Source organism: Phascolarctos cinereus, unplaced genomic scaffold (assembly GCF_003287225.1).
Source record: "Phascolarctos cinereus isolate Bilbo 61053 unplaced genomic scaffold, phaCin_HiC Scaffold_726;HRSCAF=1367, whole genome shotgun sequence".
Taxonomy (NCBI): domain Eukaryota; kingdom Metazoa; phylum Chordata; class Mammalia; order Diprotodontia; family Phascolarctidae; genus Phascolarctos; species Phascolarctos cinereus.
Genome location: NW_027556098.1, coordinates 206,097,596 through 206,122,261, shown reverse-complemented (window position 1 = coordinate 206,122,261; position 24,666 = coordinate 206,097,596). Strand labels below are relative to the sequence as shown.

Genomic DNA, 24,666 nt, shown 5'->3' with positions numbered 1-24,666 from the left:
CAACAACAAAGTAATGAATAAATCGGTGAGAATGAGGATGATAATAATGAGTATAGTTCACATACAGCACTTTGAAGTTACAAAGTGCTTTATAAGCAATATCTCATTTTCTAAGTACTACAGAAGTTTGGTGGAAGGAGAGTTAGCTAAATATTAGTATGCTAGAGAAAGACTTTATGAAGTTGGTGGGTCTGAAGCTGGTCCTTGAAGGATGAGGACCAAGATAAGCAGAGGGGTAGAGGGGACAGAGGGCATTCCAATTGGGAAGAGTGGCAGTGCTGCAAGGTACTTGGCACTTCTTATACCTTCCAGCCTTCCAAGTACCCTTCGACCTAGTAACACTGACTCTCTTGTTCCTTGAACAAGACCTTCCATCTCTCTACTCCAGGGATTTTTCTTAGCTGTCCCTCATGCCTAAAATGCTTTCCCTCCTTATTTCTACCTCCTGGCTTCCCTGGAATATTTCAAATCCAAGCTAAAAATCCCACTTACGACAAGAAGGCTCTCCTCATCCCCCTTCATTCGTGACTTCTCTTTATTGATTAGTTCCAATTTATCTTGTATATAGTTTGTTTGTACAAAAGTGTATGCATGTTCTTTTCCCCATTAGATGGTGAGCTTCCTAAAAGCAGATACCATCTTTTGCCTTTCTTTGTAACTGTACTTGGGACAGTGCCTGTAGATGGTAGGTAATTAATAAATGTTTATTGACATGCTGACAGTTTGTCTAAAATTGAAGGTATATATAGAGAAAAAAGTCAGCTAAGATTGGAGATGGATGAGGGAGACAAATAATGGCATAATCTCAAATGCTAGACCAAGGAATTTTGATTTTGTGCTGTAGGTAATAGGAGGCTTTTATTTAATTTTTTTAAAAGCAGATTTAAAATTTTTTAAAATAGTATTTGTTGGACAGGGAGATCTGGGAGTCAGAAATACCAATTAAGAAGCCTCTGGGGGAAAAATCTAAGCATAATGTGATGAGGATTTGAACTAGGATGGATGCTGTGACGATGGAAAGGACCAGAACATGCACTATGAAGAAATACTCAATAGGATGTAGTAACATTGGATGTGGAGGGTGAAGAGAAAGGAGGAGTCAAAGATAAAATTCAAAATATCTGGTATGATAACAGATTAAAATGTTTTTCATCCTTATCATTGATTAATCATGATCACTAATTTGCTTTCCTTGAAATCAAAATGTAAGAGTCCTGAGGGAAACAGAAAATTCAAACCAGATAAGTTTTGATGGAGAAATAATTCCCAAATATAGAATGTTGGTTGGAGAGAGGAATCATGGGAATCAGTAATAAGAATTAATGATAATAATAATAAACAATCAACAATAACATGAATAGCTAACAAGTCTCTCTATATAATATATATTACACATATGTTATATATATGTTATTTACTATGTGCTACACTGTGCTAAGCACTTTACAAATATTATCCCGTTTGATCCTCACAACAGCCCTGAGAGGTAGGTGCTATTACTATCCTCATTTTACAGTTGAGGAAACTTGAGACAGAGAGGTTGAGTGACTTGTACAGAATCACACAGCTAGTAAGGATCTTAGGCCAGAGTTGAGCTCAGATATTTCTGACTCAAGACCTGGCACTTAATCCATTGTGCCACCTAGTCCTGACTAAACATAATAAAAATTATAACAATAGCTAGCATTTATTTAGCACTTTAAGATTTTCAAAGCTTTTTACAAACATTATCTCCTGGTTTCCTCACAACAACCTTAGGAGGTAGGTGTTATCATTATCTCCATTTTACAGTTGAGGAAACTGAGGCAGACAAGGAAGAAGTAGGTTAAGTGACTTGCTGAGAATCATATAGCTAAGTAAGTATCTTAGGTGGGATTTGAACTTGTCTTCCTAACTCAAAGTCTATTGCTCCATTAACTGAACCATCTAATTATTTTTCTCAGGCTCCCTAGCAGAGGGCAGTCTTCTTCTTCTTTTTTTTTTTTAACTGGATTTTCCTATCTCACCTAATCTAGAAGGGCAAAGCCTACTTACTAGCAGGTCCTTTTACTGATTAGCCCAAAAGTCATGATCTATTTCCCACCTAGGGTAGTTTACCTCTCCTTAGGGAAAAGAGTTTTACAGAAAGATAATATTGCCTGTTCTCTCAACTGAATGCTAATCTATAGCAAATAGATTATAACAAGGTTATTAATGTGCTATGATATCTAACTTTTATTATATTTTATAGATTACTTGTTACATTATACAAAATATGTATTAATAAAATCCATCCAATAATAACTAATATTTGTACTGTCTTTGAATTGTTTCACTTGTGTCCAACTCTCCATCACCTCATTTGGGGTGTTCTTGACAAAGATATGGGGAATAGGGGGAAGAGGGGAGGAAGGAAGTATCTGAGGAGGTATGAGGAAGTGTAGAGTCAATGAAGTCTGGAAATTTAGAAGAGTCTGGAGAGGAATGAAGTTTGGTTCCAAGAGGAACTCACCAATGGGAGGACTGGGCTAGTATGATGGAGGGATGTGTTCCAGGCTGAGAAGGAGAAGGTGTGGTTGTGTTGCTTCTTAGATGTATTAGGTGAATAGCATGATGGCCTCATGCTTAGTCTTCTGCCCAGATACAACCAGAGGAAATGGTTATAGGCACCTTAAGTCCTCAGGTGCCTGAGAGGGAAGAAAACTGAGATAGAAGGCAGCAGGAGACTACTGCAGCCTATCCTGGGGGAGTACTATACTTCCTGGAGAGGAAGTAGCTGTTACAGTTCAGGAAGCCAATGTGTTTGGCTTTTTGGTGAAACAAGAGTTTACAAAATTTAGGTCCAAGCAGGGTGCACATTTTCTGGCACAAGGTTGCTTGGATGGTAGGGTCTAACCTAGTATTCTCAAGTATTTTTAAGTTATTAAAGCTTAAAACTTCACCTAGACTTTTGGGGCAACTCATATCTCATATGTAATAAATATACAATGCTGTTTAATTTTAATTGTTTTTAAAGTGAAATTTGCCCTTTTAGCTTAAAGATCAATGTTCATTTCAACACTTATTAAGCTCTTATTTTGCGAGGTACTGTGTGAGGGATGGAAAGGTGATATTTTAATGGATTTTTTTCTTTCAAAAAGTATAGGATAGCTAATTAAGAAACTAACATCTCACAGTAGAATCAATAAGTCAAATAAGTAATTTTTTTTGGATGCAAGGCATCATTTCTGCAGAAAATGGGGCCTTTCTGTAGAAAATTGGCAGTTATTTCATAACATGAATGGACATTTAAAAATAATCAAATTGAGCATTAGTCCTGCCTCCAGCTCCCATTTATCTCCTCTTCACTCACATAGCCAAAAGCCTAATTCAAATTCATCACCTCTAACTGGACGATTGTAGTAGCCTGCCAATTAGACTTGCTATCTCCAGTCTGTCCCCCTCTTTGATCTTCCACACAGCTCCCAGGGTGATAATTCTAAAGTGACTCCGTCACTCCCCTTCCTGATCAAGAAGTTGCAGGGACTCCCTGTTGCCTCCAGAATAAAATATCAAGACTTCTGCTTGGCATTTAAAGCCCTTCCCAAACTGGTCCTACCTAATCCATCTTTCCAGGCTGATCACATATTCCTTCCCTTTCCTGGCCTCTGCGCACCTGCCAGACTGGTTTCCTGGTTCCATCCCAACATTCTGTCTTCTGCCTCCAAGCTGTGGTCACACTAGGCTTAGAACGTTCTCCCTCCTCCATGCCATTTCTTGGAACCTCTCTCTCCATCCAAACTCAAGCTCCACCTCCTAAGAGAGACCCTCTGTGATTTTTCCAATTGTTAGTACTTCTTCCTCCCTTCTTCCAATTTTACTTTGTATGCGTTTTATTTATGTTCTTCATTTGCATACATTTTGTTTTCCCTTTGGATCAAAGACTACTCTACTTCTGTCTTTTATACTCAGTAACTAGCACAGAACCTGGCATATGGCAGGTGTTTAATGCTTATTGAACTGAATTGACACAAAAAGTATGCATGTCCTTACCTTCAAAAAGGCTCACAGAGAGTACTGGTACAGTAGAGTATTATTCTAGGTGGCTCTGTGGAAAGAATGCTGAACCTGGAAGACCCGAGTTCAAATCCAGCCTCTGGCACTTAGTTACTGTGTGAATCTAGGCAAGTCCCTTAGTCTCTTGGTGCCTCAGTTTCCTCAACTGTAGAATGGAGATAATAATAGCACCTACCTCTGAGAAGCATTGTGAAGATCAAATGAGATAATTTTTGTAAAGTGTTTCACATAGTGCCTGGCACATAGTTGGTACTATATAAATGTTAGCTACTATTATTAATAATATAGCAGTAGCAACAGCTGCAGTAGTGGTGGTGGTGGTAGTAGGAGTAGTAGTATATTCCTCTAATTGGGGCACTCAGCACTTAGGACAGATGCTCTCTGTTTATTAGAGAAAATAGAAAAGACTCATGGAAATAACCATACCAGTGACATCACTAATACCTTGGATTATTGGAGTATACTTATTGCTAAGATAGAGCTAGCAACTAGATCTAACATTTCATGGCTATGGGGGATTCCCAGATGAGGGAATCTCCCTTTTCTGATGAAGGCCAGCATCTTCTCTTCTCCTTCCTCTTAATTGCCTAGGCTAGGTCACTGAGCGGATATGTGACTGTACAGTCTGTCTGTGTCAGAAGCAGGAATGTTAACTTAGGTCTAAGTCTTTTGTGTCATATGTAAATGACTTCTATTTAATTGAGAATAAGACATAGAATTTAATATCTAGAGACTCATTGCTATTATGTTTTAAAGAAGAGGGGTTTCTCCTCTCTCCGTAATACTCTCTGTGATGCTTCATTGGAAAGTTTTACCAAAGCAAATGTCTGAGCTTCAGGGAAACTCAGCAGCTGAAATACTTTAACTCTTGTTTGTGTGGGTGCATTGAAACCATTCAACTGCCTGATCTTGACTTCTCTTTGACTTCTCGTTTTGACTGTTTCAGATGATGACCTGACCTCCGAGGACACAAAGCTCATGTGTGCTGCATCCAACTGCCAGCGTTGCCTCAGCTCCACAGGAAACCATCTCTCTAACCACTGCTCGATCGCTTCTCTGTTGTCTACGCTCAAAACAACTGTCAGACAGCCTGGCCATGAGACCTTGCTTGGTGAGGAAAAAAAAAGACAAACATGGGGGGGAGAAAGCACCTCCATAGAAAAAAAAATAAGTAATTTATGAAGATACCAGCTGAGAAATGTTCATAAGTCCAAGCATGGAGGGTTTCTTATTTGGAGTGGGGGACAGGGACAGTGGAAAGTGGGGGGTATCTTGTAGAAACAGTCCTGTTTTAGATTGAATCCAACCTCGTGTTCATGAAATGAGACAGAGCACAGGTTAGATGTCAGAATGACTGTGGACCAAAAGTAATTTGTAGAATAGGAGAGGAAGGGGGAGGAGGGAGAGAGTTCCCAAATGTCCTATCTCCAGAAGGAAGCAAGTTATGTTGTCTAGACAAGAGGAAATGGCTTGGGTTCTTTGGGAAGGTTAGCGGGACTTTAAAAGTCAAAATGATGGCTGGGAAAATCAAACCGAAGCTTTATGGTCTGCTTTGGGTTTTACACAGATTCTTTTGAGTTTTTTTTTAAATGTCTGTCTTGTGAGTACAAGATGCTCATTAAAATGTGATTAAAATTAGTGATTCTAACATAATAGAGGCCTTGCTACAATAACATGCCTCCTGGGGCCTTGTTCCCATTGAGGGTTTTAACTGAGAGGGGAATCAAGCTGTTTATTATGCCTTCTTCTTTGACGGAATACAAAACACATGGTTAGGCAAAATGTGTTTGCCAAAAGAATCTGAAAAATACCATGAGTTTCGATATTTTTTCTCCTTAATGAATATAAGGTAACTAAATATATCAATTAATGTAAAATCAAAACTTGTCCTTAGCTATTCATAGAAAGCCCTTTTAATTTTGAAAGATATGTCTCTCTTCTGTGAAGGACTTGCTGCCTCACTTGCCACTGAAGTGTTTTTATTTTTCCTTTTTAGTTCAGAGCTTTTATCTTCTACTTCTACCCTTCTCCCTTTCTATGATTATCAGCATTTTTCTCCTAGTTTCCTTCAGAGATGGAGGAAAAAGAGATTTCAGTTCAGTTCAATTCTCCAAACATTTATTGAACTCTTATTAGGCAACATGGCAAAGTGGATTGAAATCCAATCTTGGTGTCAGGAAGACCTGGGTTCATCTTCCACCTCTGACATGTACCAATGGCTTGATCATGGTCAAGTAACATGGTCTTTCAGTGTGCAAAGCAACTAAAACTATTTTCACACCAGGGGTTTCCTAGACTGATGAAATCTGAGGTTTTCACCCTGCTATCCTATGATCCCCTCCCATTCTCTAAAGTGCAAGGCAGTGGTCAGGGGCTTGGTGAATGAGGATGAAAAATGAAGCAAATGTTGCTTTCAACATGTTTGCAACCAAATAAGGAAGATATAATGCATGAATAAGTAAGCATGATACAAAACATAATGTGATAAGGGCAAAGAAGAGAGACAAAGTTTTATGGTACATTTGGAGGAGAGATCACCTTTATTTGTGAGAATCATGGAAGGCTTCCTGGAAGTGGTAGCATTTGATTTGTGTCTGAAAGGAGATTTCAACAGGCAGAAACAGAGGGAGGGCTACGTAAATCATCCTCTTTTTCTTTGCAGTCTTCAGCCTCTCTCCAACTACTTCTTACCCTACAGTCTTCAAGTATATCCAAGTCTCCCCACTCCTACAAACAAACAAACTCAAGGTGTGGTCCTGCATCTTTCTCAAACTCCTGCTTTTATTTCCTCTCCTCTTACTGCTTAACCCTTTGTAATTTGACTTCTTACTTCATCACTCAACCTAAACTGCTTACTCTGAAATTACCAACCATCTCTTGATTGCCAAATTTGATGTCTTTTCTCAGCCCTCATTCATCTTAACCTAACGACTGCAAATGGCATTGTCGACTATCTTTCAAACTCCTGGATACTCTCTTCTCTCTGGGTTTTCATGACAAGACTCTCTCCTGGTTCTCTTAGGTTTTTGTATTTTCTTTGAGGGTATTTCTCAAGGTTCTATCTCATGCCCTCTTTTTTTCTTTCTTATTGATAAGAGTTCTCTTTCACTTAACTTATCACCTCCCATGGACCTAATTATCATCTCGAGGTAGATAAATCACAGATCTGTCTATCCATTTCCAATCTCTTCTCTGAGCTTTAATCTCACATCACCAATGTGCTATTGAACATTTCAGATTGTTCCAGCATGTCTCTGAAATATCTCAAACTCAAGTCTAAATTTGAACTCATTCTTTTCTTCCAAACCCTGTCCTCTTTCAAACTTCTCTATTTCTGTTAAAGCACCACTATTTTTTAGTGTTCCAGATTTATAACCTCAGCATTATCTTAGACACTTCCCTCTCTCTCCATCCCACATCCAGTCAGTTGCCAAATCTTGCTGTCCTACCTCTATGTGACATCTCTTGCATCTTATCCCTGTTCTCCATTCACATAGCTTTACCTTAGTTCAGGGCTCTCATCATCTTTGGCTGAGACTTCTTCCAACAGCCCCTTGGTTAGTCTCCCTGACATGTGCTGAGGCATGAAAAGGAGTATGGGCTGTCTCGTTAGAGTAGTTATCCATCATACTAATGTCATGGATCTTTTGAAACATTCAATTTGTTGGATTAAAGATTAGAATATTGATTTAAGGTTAAAAGGCATGCCTTTCAATTGAACATAAAGTCAGATATACATTGGTTCCTTTGATTTACTTTCTGAAAAATTCCTGCAGCTAGTATTGGGTCTGGCATTCTTTCAGCAGCAGACCAAATGAAACTGCCCTAAATGTAACCACTGAGTCTGGAGTTAGGTCTAAAGATGTGGAAGATTTTCTCTCAGTGAGAACTGTTTCATTTGAGACCTTGGGATTATCAGTAGTTGTTGTTGTTTAGGTTTTTTTAGGCATATCTGACTCTTTGTGACTCCATTTAGAGTTTTCTTGACAAAGATATTAGAGTGGTTTGCCATTTCCTTCTCCAGCTCATTTTATAGATGAGGAGACTGAGGCAAACAGGATTAAGTAATTTGCCTAGAGTCACATAGCTAGTAAGTGTCTGAGGCCAGATTTGAACTCCGGAAGATGAGTCTTCCTGACTCCAGGCTTGACACTCTGTATACTGAACCACCTATGGTAGACATTCATGCAATTCCTTGCATCTTTTTAGTTTTTAATAGAAACTGTCTTATGTTTTAAAGATCTACTCAAATGCTACCCCATCGAGACAACCTTCCATAATACTCTTAGTCAATAATGTTATTTCTATGATAGGATCTTGTAAAACAGTTCACTTGAACATTTTTTATGTGTCTATACTGTCATATTTTATATTTTAGTTACTTATGTATGAGTCACCTCTTCTCAATTTTGGGTTCCATAAGGCCAGAGACCATGTCTAATCAAAAACTTAAGCCTCTCATAGCACCTGACATGGTTTTCTGTATGTGGAAGATATTTCACAAATGTTCATTGCATTATTGATGGTCAACTGAATCCTTCAAACAGTCCTGCTGGTTGGGGCTATTAATAATAATAACTCATCTATATAGCACCCAAGGTTTATAATGTACTTCCCCTCCCATCACACTAAAAGATAAATGCAAAAATTTTAATTCCATTTTATGGATGAGGAAACTGAGACTCAGAGAATAGAATTAATTTGCCCAAGGTCACTCAGCTAATAAATATTGGAGCTGGGAACTGAATGACTCTAAGCCAAATGTTTCTTTATAATTATATTATAAATTATTATAATTAATTATAATTTTTATAACTATATTATAAATTATTATAATTAATTATAATTTTTATAATTATATTATAAATTATTATAATTAATTATAATTTTTACCTTGGTGCCTTTTTTTTTTAGTTATAATCATTTATCAGTATTTTGCTTCCCTTCAGCATTCCCCTGCCCACACACAAGGACCTGTCCTTATAATAAAGAATAGTTAAGAAAGATCATTTGCTAACATTCTTTTCTATCAGCATATGCCATGTTCATCACCTAATACGTGCTGTGAACCTACCAACAGGAGAGCTTCATCATGGAACCATCTTTGATCAAGTGCTCTTTCCATTATATCATACTGCAAGTTTTCTTATCATTATCTTGACTCACCCAATGGGAAAAATCAAAGAACATTGAGTGACTTATTTAAGACCAAATGAGTGGCAAGCAGAGCAAAGCTAGTCAATGTTCATTTTACTAGACCATGCCAATACCCAGTAACTCTAGTCATGGCTTCATCAGAATTTTCCCCTATCTGGCTCTGAGTCTTCAAGGTAACCCTAGTGCTGATAGAGATGATAAAGGTACAGAAATCACTATGTGTAATACTGCCACACCTGCCACATCATACTCATGACTCTTGGGGCTCCCTGGATTTTTATAAGAATTGTATACCTGAAAAATACCATCTTTCCAAGAAAGCAGGAACTTTTGGCCCCAAATTGTAAACACTGGTTAAATTATAAGCATTAAAATTTCTGGTTTTTTGTAGTAATTGAGGGAGGAGTGGCCCAGATAATCCCCCAAAGCAGATAAAACAAAATTCTTTTTTTATTTAGTGTTAAAATCATGATATAATTTTGTAGTTGTCACCTTAATAATAATGCATTTTTCTTGGAGGGGGGAGGCTTGTAAGGCAATTGGGGTAAATACCTTGCCCAGGGTCACACAGTTAGTAAGTATCTGAGGTCAGATTTGAACTCAGGTCCTCTTGACTCCAGGGTAATTATGCACAACTTATTAATACTACTGTTAGATTGAATTCTTACAATATAGGCCAGATTAGCAATGAATGGAGGACACCCAGGAATATGTTAGATGGAGGATAGTGGGGTGGTGTTGAGGTAGAATTATCCATGGTTAAACCTCCACTTCAATTATCTAGAATAAATAAGGATGCTTGATACTTGAATGCTAAAATGATTGCCAGAGTGAGACAAGAGCTTACTTGTCTCACCTGGATATCTTTTTTGCATCAACTTCAATATTTTGATATCTTGATCTCCCCTCAACCCTCAGTAACATCTTCCATTAGATTCAGTTTTTAATTTGGGTCAAGTCAGTGCAAGGAGCAGGATCAGAAGCAGTAATAGCAGCACAGTGGGGTATATTGGAGAGAGGACTGGCCTCAGAGGGTTTTGGAAGACCTAAACCACAGGCCTGGCTCTGACCCTTACCTAGCTGTGTGATTGTGGATGAGTTGCTCATCCTGTCTCAACCTCAGTTTCTTCACCTATAAAATGGGAATAAAAATGCACTGTTTACCTCACAGCATTATTGTGAAGAAGGCAGTGTGGGTACCTTGCACAGAGTTAGTAAGTGTTAAAGGTGTAAATGTGAATTGAATTGTATTCAAAGCCCTGATTGGTTGGGGCAGTAGAGCAGGCTCAGCAGAATGCCATCATAATGCTGGTGATTCAATGAGAAGAGTTCCCCCACACACATACAGAACTCGGGGGAGGCCTTTTGATAGAAGTTTAGGGTAATATGTGACCAATCACAGAATACACGCTGACAACATAGCCTGGCTGAGTGGAGAAACCTAGAAAGATAAGATGTGGACAGAGGCCAAAAATATGCATGATATCAGTAACATTAGAATGAATAATTAACAGCTAGTAAATCTATGTTTTCGGGAAAGGGATACATACAGTCATTCAGTTGTGACCTTTGAATGATTTGAACTATTCATTTGGGGAAAGGAGAGCCATCTTCAAGAGTATGAACGACTGGTGGGGGGTAAGGAGGTGTATGTGTGTGTGGGGGGGGGAGAAGGGGTTTACTATGCTTGACCCCAGAAGGCAGAACCAGGAACAGGACAATTTTAAGAATTAGAGTTCTCCCATTGTGGAACAGGCTTCATCAGGTGGTAGGCAATCTCTCACTGGAGGTTCTCAAGAAAATGCTGAACAACCACTTGTCAGGTTTATTGTAAGGGAGCTGGACTGGGAATCAGGAAGACCTGAGTTCAAATCCCTTCTCATGCACATCCTCGCTGTGTGATCCTGGGTAAGTCATTTAACCTTTATGTGCCTCAGTTTCCTCATCTATAAAATGAGGCTCATTATAGCAACTGCCTCTAAGGGTTGGTGTGGGGATCAAATGAGGTAAAATTTGTGGAGTTCTTTTTAAACCTTAAAGTTCTAGCTAATGATTGAGAATGTTCCTTGTTCAGGCTGGACAGACGTCCTCTGAAGTCCTTCCTAACTGAGATTCTGTGATTCTTTTGTTCAGCTTGGGTTTTGTTTCCTTGTACCTTTGTGTGAGTGTGTCTATATGTGGGCACATATGCCCACAGGTGTTACTTCCACTGACATTAATAGAAAACTGCAAGCACACATGTATCTGCCTCAATTGTAAATGGTCCAATTTAAACTTTTTAGTTTTGTTCACAAATGCTAACCTTAAGTTTCTTATGGCAAAGAGAAGACTTCATGGCAATTTGATCATTTTGTAAGATTGTTGCTTTACTTCCTTTTCCAAACATGCTGCTTTATGCCTTAGAGTGTTCCCAGCTTATTAATATCCTTGTGAGGATGAAAAGGATTGATGTAATTTGAGAACAGTTTCAAAAACTGCTCAAGTAAGATAAGAAATTTCACTGCATTGTTTGTCTCAGTTGGGCCAAGGGCAACATTACAGGTATTACTAAAACTTTAACAAATATCATTTCACTAAAAAATAGGAACACTGAGTTTGACCAAAGAAAATGAGAATTTCATATCATAACTAGAATGCAGGGCACTCATTTATTGAGCTGTTAGTTTTATTTTTCTTTAAGCCATCTCTTCCTCCATGTCATGTTTCTAAAACCCAAGTCCTTTGAGTATTTTAAAATATGCATGCATATCTTAGAGAAATGCAGGGTGCTTCCCCCTGCTGACAAAGTGAGTGTTTCTATATCCCTAGGTAGAACCTAAGGATGTGTTTCATATAATCAGAAAATTTATATAATTAATGAACACAGGACAATTGTTGCTGCTGCTGACTTTTTTCACTTGATATGTTTTATAGGCTATGACTTGTTAAAGACTCATGGGCCTGTTGACCTGTGTTGTTGCTTACTACAAATATGGCATGACTTTCTATGTTTTCTCCTCCTCCTTTAGTTCAGAGATTTTACCAGTCTAGTTTTTTACTTTACTGATTTAGATCATAAGCCCTCTACAACCTTATTTGAGGGTTCTATCTGTCACAGAATCACAGGATCAAACAATCTCAGAATCGGAAGGGACCTCAGAGATTTATCCAATAACTTGTACCTGTATATGAACATACCTGACAGTGAATATCCAGACTTTCAAGTTTTCCTGAAGACTTTCAATGAGGAGGAACTCATTACTTCCCAGGGAAGCCCATTCCACTTGGGGACATATCTAATTGTTAAGAAATTTTTCCTAATTTCAAAACCAAAATTTCCCGTCTTTTTCAACTCCCACCTATTGGTCCTAATTTCTGTCTTTCTGAGATCAACAGGAGCAAATATTTTCTTTCTGATGTCCCTTCGAATACTTGAAGGCAGTGCTACACAGTGAACTGGGGGATAAGTAGCTGCATAGTATGAGAATTATGGAGGCTAAAACAATTCATCAGGTGACTAAACTTTCCAATTTAGCTAGCTTAGTTCTTAGATGATGGTCTCATGATTTGTCACCAGGCTTGTACTTGAAGCCTTTCCAACGGAGAAAGTGGAATGTTTTGGAACAAATGCGGTTGACATGATATGAGCTACTCATAACAAAATTGCTTTGAATGTTCTAATTCTGACTGTGTTGAAATATCCATCTTTTGATTAGAACCAGCTGTTTTCTTTCAATATTAAGAAAAGAATTCGAATACTAATGATATGCTAATGAACTTTCAGTTCAGATATTTGAAGACAACGCAGCAGCTCTTGGGAAGTGTATTTCTTCTAGGCAGATAAATGCTCAGTGTATAGCTGTTTTGCTTGCAGAGAAACTGAAAATCTTCACCTTTTTACAGGTTTTGAAAAACAAAATGCAAATACACGATGCACTTTAATTAGAGTAATCTGGCAGAGAGGGAGAATAGAAGCAGCCTTGTTGACTTCAATACACTTTCACTTTGTACATCTGGGGCCCAACACAGCGTCTCCACTGTATTTAAGAAATGAGTCACAAAGCTCCTAGGGAGTGGTTTTCTAGAATACAAAAGTATCTGATGAGCCCTATGCTCCAGAGTCCAGTACTTGACACCTGTTTTTAGTCAATCTTCATGTAAATGTTGCAGAAATATCTTCCTCCTGTTTCCTTTTCCTTCAGTATGATTAGCATTTGTTTCTCCCCAAGCTAAAATGACTTCAGGGAGATTCCAATCTGTGGAAGTACCTTCAAGAATGTTAAGTAGGAAGCCTTTCTATTGCTTCACTGGTGTCCTTCACAGACATACAGAAATGGAGCTAAGGAGGTGTAGGTTCAAAATAATTTCATTTATGTAGTTCATCAAATTTAATCTGTTTAACAAATTCAACAGCTATTTGTTGCTGTTACATTTAAATCTGTTTTGTTCAAGGGACCATGGAGCTGTTGTAGGGGGCAAGAGGATGACAAACACAATTTCTGCTTTCAAGGCTCTTATAATCTACCATTCTAACTTTTTACATTTCTGATGTTACAAACTACGAAAAAGAAAGAAGTGATCCTTCACAAAATCAGACACATCATTGGCAGTATAAAGAATTTTTTTTGGGTGTATGCAAATCAGCAGGGAGCCTTTTCCCAAAGACTCTCAACAGTGTTTTGAATAATGCATAATAAATACAGATTAAATTAAAATGTTTGGCACAAACTTGTTTAATTTCATTTTACAACTTCTTCCTGGTTTATATTCCATGAATACTTTATTTGAAGAGATGCTTTTCAGTTTTGGTTATTCTTTTACTCCATTCTTTCATTTTAAAAATAGTTTTTAGAAATTGTGAACTTAATTATTAACAGACAAAAACTCAATATGCAAAAGGACAAGGAAGAGAATTACACAAACAATTGGGAATTTTTTAAATTGGCTTTTAGAAAATACGTATGTTGCCTCTTTGGTGAGGGTATCATCACTGCAGACCCATGGAGTCAGCAGTCCCTGCCTCTCCTCCTCCTGACTCACCGCTGTTCACTCTCACCAAGGATGCCAATCCATGGCCATGACATTCAGAGACACTGGCAAGACACTTGTGGAGACTGAAGTGTCCACTCCCTGGATTCTTACCAACCTTGCCAGCTGCAACGTGAACTCGCTTGAAAAAGTGTGTGTGGACCTAATTAGAGAAGCTAAAGAAAAGAACTTGAAAGTGAAGGGGCTTGTTCAAATGACCAATAAGACACTTGGAATCACAACTAGAAAAACTCATTTCTGTGAAGGTTCAAACACTTGGGATTGGTTCCACATGAGAATCCAAAAACAACTTATTTAGTTGCACAGTCCTTCTAAAATTGTTAAACAGATCGCTTCTATCAGCACTGAACCAGAAGTAGAAGCTCAAGTCACCACTGCAGATTCCTAATCAATCATCTCTTTTAATACATTGATTGCAACTATTAAAAATGAGAAAATGCATATGTCTATATAGGTAAATACATATATCGTTTAACAAAATAGTAATTAATTTGCTCTATTTGTGTTCTTTTCTGTACTGGAAAAAGTTTCACTGATGAAACTACCCAGTAATCTATGCCATTCCTTCTTGCCTAGTGTACTATTTCAAATGATATTCATTAATTCCTTTTTCTTGGGGACCTCATGTCTTGATGTTTTACTTTGTTCCATCACAAGAAAGAGGAAAAAAGCCCTTTCCAAGGCAAAGTCAGAAATTTATGACTTGAATAGGAGATTTGCTTGTTACAATATCTTAATAAAAAGTAAAATGCTGAGCAGGCCATATAAAAAATCAGAAATGACAACTGACAGCCTAAAATGGTATTTAGAAAATAAAAAGAAACACTTCCTCATAAATAAAAAAATAATCATGCTTATTTAATTTACCCTATGAAAATAGTTTAATTTTTAAAAAGTACCTGTATTCAAATGAAACAAGTCTTATTACTCATTAAAATGTGATATAGATTGAGAACTTGCTCACCAAATAACACTATTTAGTAATGTGGAAAAAATACATTTGTTATTATTTTACTTGAACAGTTTATAAAAAGTAAAAGGTATATTTATAAAATATATAAATATATGCTTATTAAATGTAAATGTGTTTATATATAAAATATATGAAAGGTAAATACCTTTTAGTCTACGCCTGTGTGAGTTAGCCATTTCCATACATATTGGCTTTTTCTTTCTGTAAATAACTACTACCATCATGTGGGATTCATTAAAGGAGGGCTCACTTTGAACCTTAATACGTGGAATTTACCACTGAAACACCACAAAGAATTTGTTAATCATCTACAACATAGTTATGTAATAGTGAGTGAGTCAACAAGCATTTATTATGCACTTACTTTGTGCCAGGAGCACTGGGAAATACAAATACAATCCCTGTCCTCAAGTAGTTTATATGCTAATGAGAAAGAAATCACATAAAAGGAAGCTTAAGGCAGTGGGGCTAAGGGGGAGTGGGGATACTGGAGTGGGAGCATGATGGAGACCACCTAACTACAGGTTGGTGAGAAATGAACAGATGGCTGGCCTGGTTACTCTCTTTAAACAGGGCTCTAGAACCCTCCACCTTCCGATTAAAGAGTTGACTGAGGGACAGAGGGTACTTCTGAGGTGTTAGTTTCAGGGCTGAAGTGATCTAGGAGGAAGAGTTTCCTGGGGCATTATGGAGAAGTCCACTGGAGTGAAGCCTAGTGGGAAATGAAGAGGAAGTAATAACACTATGACAATAATCTGCCTCTGTGTCCCTAAACTCTGACGGGTGAGCTTTTCACCTTCTTTTGCCCAGAATCAGGTCTTTATGTCACTTCATGGCCATTTTTTGAACTGTGGGGCCTTGAACATACTACCTTTCCCTCCCCTTTCTAGCTTCCCTTTATGTGGTATCTTCTCCCATTAGAATATATGTTCCTTGAGGGCAAGGACTTTCTGTCTTCCTTGCTTATATTTGATCCCCTCTGTTTAGCATAGTGACTGGCATTTAGAAAGCATTTAATGAATACTTTTTCACTCATTCATTTGATCCAATATAATGTAGTATATTTGGCACAAACTCTTATCCACAAACTTTTATCATTATTAGAGATCAGAAAAATACTAGGGCCATGAGATATAAATAATATTCTCCTTTCTCCTCTTTTCATTCCTCAACACTTTGCAATGTGTCTTCTGACTAAAGTTTCAACTGAAATTGCTCTTTTGACCAATTATCTTTTTACTTCATTTTTCTTCTTTTATTAATTTTAAACTTATTTTTAGCATTCATTTAAAAAACTTTTGAATTCCAAATTCTCTCTCTCTAGCTCTCCCTATCCTGTCATTGAGAAGGCAAGCAATGTGATATCAACTATACATTAAAGTTAATGCAAAACGTATTTCCATAGTAGCCTTGTTACAAAAAAAAAGAGCTAAGAAACATGAAGAAAGGGAAAAAAGTATGCTTCAATCTGCACTTAGAATTCATCAGTTCTTTCTTTGAAGTGAATGTGATTTTGCACCATGGGTTCTTTGGAATTGTCTTGGGTCATTGCCTTGATCAGAATAGCTTAGTCTTTCACAGTTGATCATCATTACAATATTGCTATTATTATGTGCAATGTTCTCCTGGTTTTTCTCACTTCACTCTGTTCACATAAGCCTTCCTAGGTTTTTCTGAAACCATCCTGCTCATCATTTCTTATAGCAAAATAGTATTCTGTGGCAATCATATACCACAACTTGTTCAATCATTTCCCAATTGATGGGCATCCTCTCAATTTCAAAGTCTTTATCACCACAAAAAGGGCTACTATAAATATTTTTGTGCATATAGATTCTGTTCCATTTTCTTTGATCTCTTTGGGATATAGATCTAGTAGGGATCTTGCTGGGTCAAAGGGTATGTATAATTTTATAACCCTTTGGGCATAGTTCCAGTTTGCTTTCCAGAATTGTTGAGCCAGTTTACAACTCCATCAAGAGTACACAATACTGTACCAATTTTTCCACATCTACTCCAGAATTGATCATTTTTATTTTCTGTCATGTTAGTCAACCTGTTAGATGTGAGATAGTACCCCAAAGTTCAATTTTTATTTCTCTAATCAATGGTGCTATAGAGCATTTTTTTTCATGTTAACTATTAATAGTTTTGATTTCTTCTTGAAAACTGCCTGTTCATATCCTTTGACCATTTATCAATTGGGAAATTACTTATTTTTTATAAATTTAGCTCTGTTCCCTCTACATTTGAGAAATGAGACCTTTATCAGAGAAACTTGCTGTATTTCCTCCTTCTGCCCCTCAGCTTCCTGATTTCCTTCTAATTTTGGCAGCATTGATTTTGTTTGTGTAGAACCTTTTAAATTTCATGTAATCAAAATTCTTCCAAACTGCTTCCCAGTTTTCCCAGAAATTTTTGTCAGATGATGAGGTCTTGTCCCAGAGCTTTGATTTGGGTCTATCAAACACTAGAGTATTATGGTCATTTACGACTGTGTATCGTGTACCTAATCTATTCCACTGATGCACCACTCTATTTCTTAAGCCAGTACCAGATTGTTTTGATGATTTTCACTTTGTAATACAATTTGAAATCTGGTATTGCTAGGCCACCTTCCTTTACTTTTTTTTCATTGATTTACTTGATATTCTTGACCTTTTCTTCCAGATGAAATTTGTTCTTATTTTATTCTATCTCTGAAAGAAAATTTTGTCATAGTTTGATTGGTATGACACTGAATAAGTAAATTAATTTAGGTAGAATTATAATTTTTATTATATTGGTTCAACCTACCCATGAGCAATTGATATTTTTCTATTTATTTAGATTTGTCTTTATTTATGTGAAAAGTACTTTGTAATTGTGTTCATATAGTCCCAGGGTTTTTTTTTTTGGGGGGGTGGGTAGGTAAACTCCCAAATTTTTATATTGTCTGCATTTATTTTAAATGGGATTTCTTTTTCTATCTCTTGTTCCTGGACTTTGTTGTTAATATATAGATATGCCATTATGTGGGTTTATTTTATATCTTACAACTTTGCTAAAATTGATAATTGTTTCAACTAGTGTTTTAGTTGATTCTCTGTGGTTCATATTGTTTGCAGAAAGTGGTGGGTTTTTTTCCTCCTAACCCATTTTTTATTCCTTCAATTTCATTTTCTTGTCTGACTTCTATAGCTAGCCTATCTTTCTCCCTCAACTTAATAATATTTTGTTTTTTCAAATTACATGTAAAGATACTTTTCAACATTTGCTTTTATAAGATTTTGGGTTCCAAATTTTTTTCTTCCTTCTTCCTTCCCTACCTCTGTCCCCAAGATGGCAAGCAATCTGATATAGGCTATACATGTACAATCATATTAAGCATATTTCCACATTAGTCATGTTGTGAAAGAAGAATCAGAAAAGAAGGGAAAAACCATGAGAAAGAAAAAAACAACAAAAAAGAGAAAATAGTATGCATCAATATGCATTCAGACTCCATAGTTCTTTCTCTGGATGTGGATAGAATCTTCCATCATGAATCTTTTGGAATTGTCTTAGATTGTTGTATTGCGGAGGAGAGCTAAGTCTGTCATAGTTGATCATCTCACAATGTTGCTGTTCCTATGTACAGTGTTCTCCTGGTTCTGCTCACTTATCAGTCCATGTGAGTCTTTCCAGGTTTTTCTGAAATCTGCCTGTTCATCATTTCTTATAGCACAGTAATATTGCATTATATTCACATACCACAACTTGTTCAGCCATTCCCCAATTGATGGGCATCCTCTTAATTCCCAATACTTGACCAGCACAAAAAGAGCTGTATAGCTAGTATTTCTAATACAATATTGAATAATAGTGTGCATTCTCACTTTACCCCTGATATCACTGGGAAGTCTTCTAGTTTACCCCCAGTACAGATAATGCTTGCTCTTGGTTTTAGATAGATAGTACTTATTTTTTTTTTAAAGTTCCATTTATTCCTATGCTTTCTAATTTTTTTTAAAACTAGGAATGGGTGTTGTATTTTATCAAAAGGGGTTTTTTTGCATCTATGGAGATAATCATATGATTTTTTTTTTGTTATTTATATGGTCAATTATGCTTAAAGTTTCCTAATATTGAACCACCCTGTATTCCTGGTATGAATTCCACTTGGTCGTAGTGTATGTCTTTGTGATATAGTGCTGTAGTCATCTTGCTAGTATTTTGTTTAAAATTTTTGCATTGGTATTCACTAAGGAAATTGGTATCTAGTTTTCTTTCTCTGTTTTTGCTTTTCCTGATTTAGGTATCAGCACTATATTTGTGTCATAAAAGGAATTTAGTAGGACTTTTTCTTTGCCTATTTAAAAAATTTTTTGTATGCTACTGGAATAGTTATTCTTTAAATCTTTAGTAGAATTCATTTATAAAACCATCTGGTCCTGGGGATTTGTTCTTAGGAAGATCATTGGTGGCTTGTTCAATTCCTTTTTCTAAAATAGGGTTATTTAAATATTCTATTTCCTCTTAGGTTAATCTGGGAAATTTATATTTTTGCAAATATTTATCCATTTCACTCAGTTTTACTGGCATGTAATTGGGCAAAACAGCTCCTAATAATTGCTTTAATTTAATCTTAATTGGTAGCACATTTTCCTTTTTATTTTTTGATCTTGGTAATTTGGTTTTCTTCTTTCTTTTTTTAAAATTAAATTAACAAATTGTTCTTCTATTTTCCCCATAAAATCAACTCCTACTTTTATTTAATAGTTCAATTTTTAAATTTTAAATTTCACTAATACCTTCTTTGATTTTCAGAATTTCAATTTTGATACTGAATTGGGAATTTTTATTTGTTCTTTTTGTAGTTTTTTTAGTTGCATGCCAGATCATTGATCTGCTCTTTCTCCCTTTTATTGATGTGCACATTTAGAGATGTAAATTTTCCCTTAAGTAATGCTTTGGTTGCATCCCACAAATATGTTATCTCATTGTTGTCATTCTCTTTAATGACATTATTGATTTTTTCTACAATTTGTTCTTAGACCCACTTATTCCTAATAATCTCTTAGTTGCCAAATTTTTTCTTAGTTCTTTTCTTTCTTGACCTATCCAAGCACAAGCTTGCCTCTGAATCTTTCACATGTTGCCCCTGGATTTGCCCTTGTGACCCAGCAGAAGCCTAATCACTCTTCTTTTTAAAAATTAATTTTTTTCAATGATCAAATTTATTTTCCCCTTCCCACCTCCCCCTGTCCACTGAAAGGAAAGAAAGAAAGGAAGAAAGAAAAGAATATAGAACCCATGTATTATGTAGCACCGTCAAGCAAAATATGTTCCCATATTGGTCATATACAAAAATGAATTTCCATATTCTATTTATAATTTTGTTATCTGTCAGGAGGTGAGTAACATTCTTCCTTACTGGTACTCTGGAGTCCTGGTTGATTATGTAGCTGATCAAAGTTCTTAAATGCTTCAAAATTCCTTGTTCTAATTTTTCTTCCACGTGGCAATCCTTCTAATACTTAATGAATTTATCGTATCTCCCCAAATTCTTTTCTCCATGCTAAACACCCTTAGTTCCTTCAGTGTATCCTCTTATGGCATGATTGCTGGCCCTTTCATCATGTTGATTGCCCTCCTCTGAGCTTTCTCCAGGTCATCAATATCCTTCCTAAACTGTGGCTCCCAGAATTAAATATGGTACTTTAGTTGTTGTATGACCAGAGTAGACAACAGTTGGACTATCACAACACTAGTCCTAGATATTCCTCTTTTTCAGCCCAGGATTGTAGTCGTTTTTTGTATCACACTGTGGAGGCATTGTTATACCATGGAAGGAGCCCAGGCCCTGGAGTCAGAGAACCTGGATTCAAATACTGCCTTTCATATATTATTCCTTATGAAATTTTATCTCATTACATTTGGTTCAATATTCTAGTGTTGTGGGATCTTTTTGGGTTCTGACTCTATCATCCAGTGTGATATCCATTCCTTCCAATTTGTTTCACCTCTGAATGTGGTAAGCATGCCATCTACCACTTTATTCAAACCATTGATAAAAATGTTAATACGTGGCCTAGCCTTCTGCTAGAGTCTTCCCTCTTAGTTGCCTTTGAAACATGAATGACTGATCTTTGAATCTAGTCATTTAATTGATTTAAAATCTACCTAACTGTACTTGATTCTAGCACACATCTCTCCATGTTTTCCATTACAATAGTATGTGAGATTTTGTTAAAAAGTAGGAAGTTTTGGGGTAGCTAGGTGGCACAATGGATAGAACACTGACCCTGGAGTCAGGAAGATCTGAGTTCAAATCCAGCCACAGGACCCTAGGCAAATCACTTAACCCCATTGCCTAGCCAAAAAAAAAAAAAAGTAGGAAGCTTTACAGCATGTTCCTGATCTACCACTCTTGTATCAAAAAAAGGAATGGAATTAGTCTGCCATGAGCTTTGAAAACTATATTGGCTCTTTGTGGTCCTTGTTTCTTTTTCTTTTTCTGGATCTTCATTAGCCACCTTTTTAATAAAATGTTCGAGAATATCACCAGGAATTGAAGCAAAGCTCACTTGCATATATACGTATATATATATCTCAAATAGACTTAACTGTCTCACCTGATCAGAAAAACGATGTCTTTCTGCAGTCTTGCAGTCCTTTTACTCTTCTATACTGTTTCAAAATTCATTGACAGTTACTCAGCAGTCATATTCACCTGTTCTCTTGGAATTTGGGGATAAAGTTAGTCTACACCTGATGACATACTCATCAGAGATAACTAGATATCCAAGATAACTTTCTTATTGTTCCCCTACTGATCTTAGATTTTAATACTCTTGTTGTGTCCTTTCCAGAGCAAAGATGATTTTCCTTGGCAGAATAAACAAAAGAAAGATGAGTTGTTTTTAACTATCTTTCTCTCATCCATTTACATCATGCCATCTACCCCAAGCTAAAGTCTTATCCCTTTTTTATGACATCCTTTTCCTGATTGCAGTGAAAACATAACAAAACAAAACAATAAAAACACCCTTTCTGGTGTCCTTAGCTTTCTTACTAGACTCATATTATCCTAAATTTCAGAGCTATTGTCTTGTAAGGACCATGCTATCCTTTTATGTTAATTCTCTGCAGTCCACTTTTGGTTCTATCTTTTGTGTGACTATTTTTAATGCAAATGCTGTCTCAGAAGCCCTAGCTCGGGGAAGGAAGTAGCTTCAATTTTGGGGTTTGAGATAAGGCTTCTTAATAATATTTTTATTTGGTTCTATGTTTGACCTGTCTGTTCCCTTTTTAGAGAGGAGTTCAGGGTGTAGCTTAGATCCACAGTAGCCCTGACCCAATCAATCATGGCATTAACCATCCATTTAATAACATTGTATTTCAGGGATATACTTCAATCATTCATCTTCAGTGAGGTAACAATAGGTTAACAAGCACTTAGATTAATGGTTGTTCCTCCCAACATCCCCCCCTCCACCCAAGACTTCCTTTGAAAATTGAATTTTTAATACCCTTAAAACTGAGTCCATAGGAGGGGGGATATGCAAATATATGTAGTCAGGAAAGACCAGAATAAGACAATAGTAGCATAGCAGTAATTTAGAGTGTGTGAAAATGTATTATCAGAAATGTTTTCAATGGAGACTACCTAGGCACAGACAAAAGAGTTTGTATTTTATCTTTTAGGTAGTGGGGAACATGGAAAGTTACTGAAAAGGGAATTGATATGGCCATAGCCATATATTAAAAAGATTATTTTGGCACTTTTGTGATGGATGAATTGGAGAGTGGAGAGAACATAGTGAGGAGGGCCAGTTAGGAGATTGTTATAGTAATCTAGTAGAGAGAGGATGAAAACCTGACCAAGGGTGATGTAACTGTGAATAGAAAGAAGGGTACAGACTCAGGAAATATTGTGGAAGTAGAATCCACAGGATTTGGTAAATGATTAGCTACGGTGGATGAGGGGGAATGAGAGGGAAGAGTAAAATGTGAAGTTGGAAGCCTGGATACCAGGGAGGTTGATGAAACGGGTTTAGAGTAAATCAAAGGATGATTTTTACTTGTAATTGTCTGGATGCTCACTTTGGATACAACTTTTATCTAGGAATAAATGGAGACAGATTATGAAATAAATGAGATATTTTCAGGCCAAGGAGAGATATTTTTATCTATGTGTATATCTATCTATACCTATACAAATTATGTGTATATACCTTTGTATATATAAGAAATGAAAGGAAGAGAAAGAATGTAAGGGGAGAAGTATTTGTGATGACTTTCAAATATTTGCTTCATGTTTAGAAAACATTCTGTCAATATCTAAAGAACTGTTAGCTTCTGTATATCTCAATGTTTCCTTTTTAATCTGTAATGTTAAAAACATTTCAGAATCTTATGTATGCTCATAAATTATGTCAAATAGTATGATTTTCTTTCTCACAGTTAATTTAGGAAACATGACCTTAATAACATCAAATCTACTCTGACTTCATATGTTAAACAAATTGTTTCCTGAAATATTCATAGATGCATTTTCCATGTTTGCATCACTGAAGAATAAGCATTTAGTTCTTAATTTTTTTTCTCTCTGACTTGTAAGTCAAGAAATAGGTTATTGGAGGACTTACTTCTGAAGTGGGGGGTTCTCAATTTTTTTTGGGTCATGGAGCTCTTTGGAAAACTGGTGAAGCTTATGGAGCCTTTGATATACAGCATTACAAAGGAAAATTTATATTGAAATATAGTTAACAAAATGTTTTTGTAAAAAGTTAAACAAATTCATAGACTCCAGGTTAAGAACTCCTGCAGGATTACCTGAAGGTAACTGAAAGATGGAAATATTTTTTCCTTGCATTGCTCATTGTCTCCCCTTGACAGACTAGAATGGATGAATGGGGTTAATTGTGCTTTAAGTATTTAGATGGTTTTATTCTTTATCACTCTCTCTTCATTTTCTGTCTCAGTACTAAAAATCTGATTTTTTTTCCCTAAAAGTTACTGTTTATTGCAAAATAAAAGATGGTATTTGATAGGCATTCACTTGAAAACCACTGGTTTTTCAAAGTAAGTTGTATTTTTTACTTCTTCTGCTAATTCCACAAACAATAATGAAAAAACCAATCAATAGGGTGATATGCCTAAAACTTTCAGTGTTTTGAAGTTTAGTTTCTTGTTTTTATTTCTCTTTTTAATTATACCATTTATTTTCCTAGTTGGACAGTTAAAAATGAACAGAGAAGATAGGAAGACTGGTTGATGGACAGAATTTAAGTAAACAACAGCAGAGTAATATCTTGGGTACTTTCTTTTCTTTTCTTTCTTTCTTTTTTTGGTGGGCAATGGGGTTAAGTGACTTGCCCAGGGTCATACAACTAGTAAGTGTCAAGTATCTGAGGCCAGATTTGAACCCAGGTCCTCCTGACTCCAGGGCCAGTGCCCTATCCACTGCACCACCAACTGCCCCAAAGGGTACTCTCTAAAATTAGGAA

At 36.4% G+C, this 24,666-nt stretch overlaps 1 long non-coding RNA gene across 3 annotated transcripts in view; it reads left to right on the top strand.

Annotated features, from left to right (window-relative positions):
* The first annotated feature begins 4,670 nt into the window (after positions 1–4,670).
* LOC144454546 (uncharacterized) overlaps positions 4,671–24,666 on the top strand; it is a 155,523-nt gene continuing 135,527 nt past the window's right edge. Inside the window, exon 1 of one of the 3 annotated variants that reach the window (XR_013483034.1) lies at positions 4,671–5,146. This is a non-coding gene — a long non-coding RNA (uncharacterized LOC144454546). Of the gene's footprint in view, positions 5,147–8,882; positions 11,101–24,666 lie in introns of those variants that run through there. The other 2 variants (XR_013483035.1, XR_013483036.1) reach the window with 2 other exon arrangements.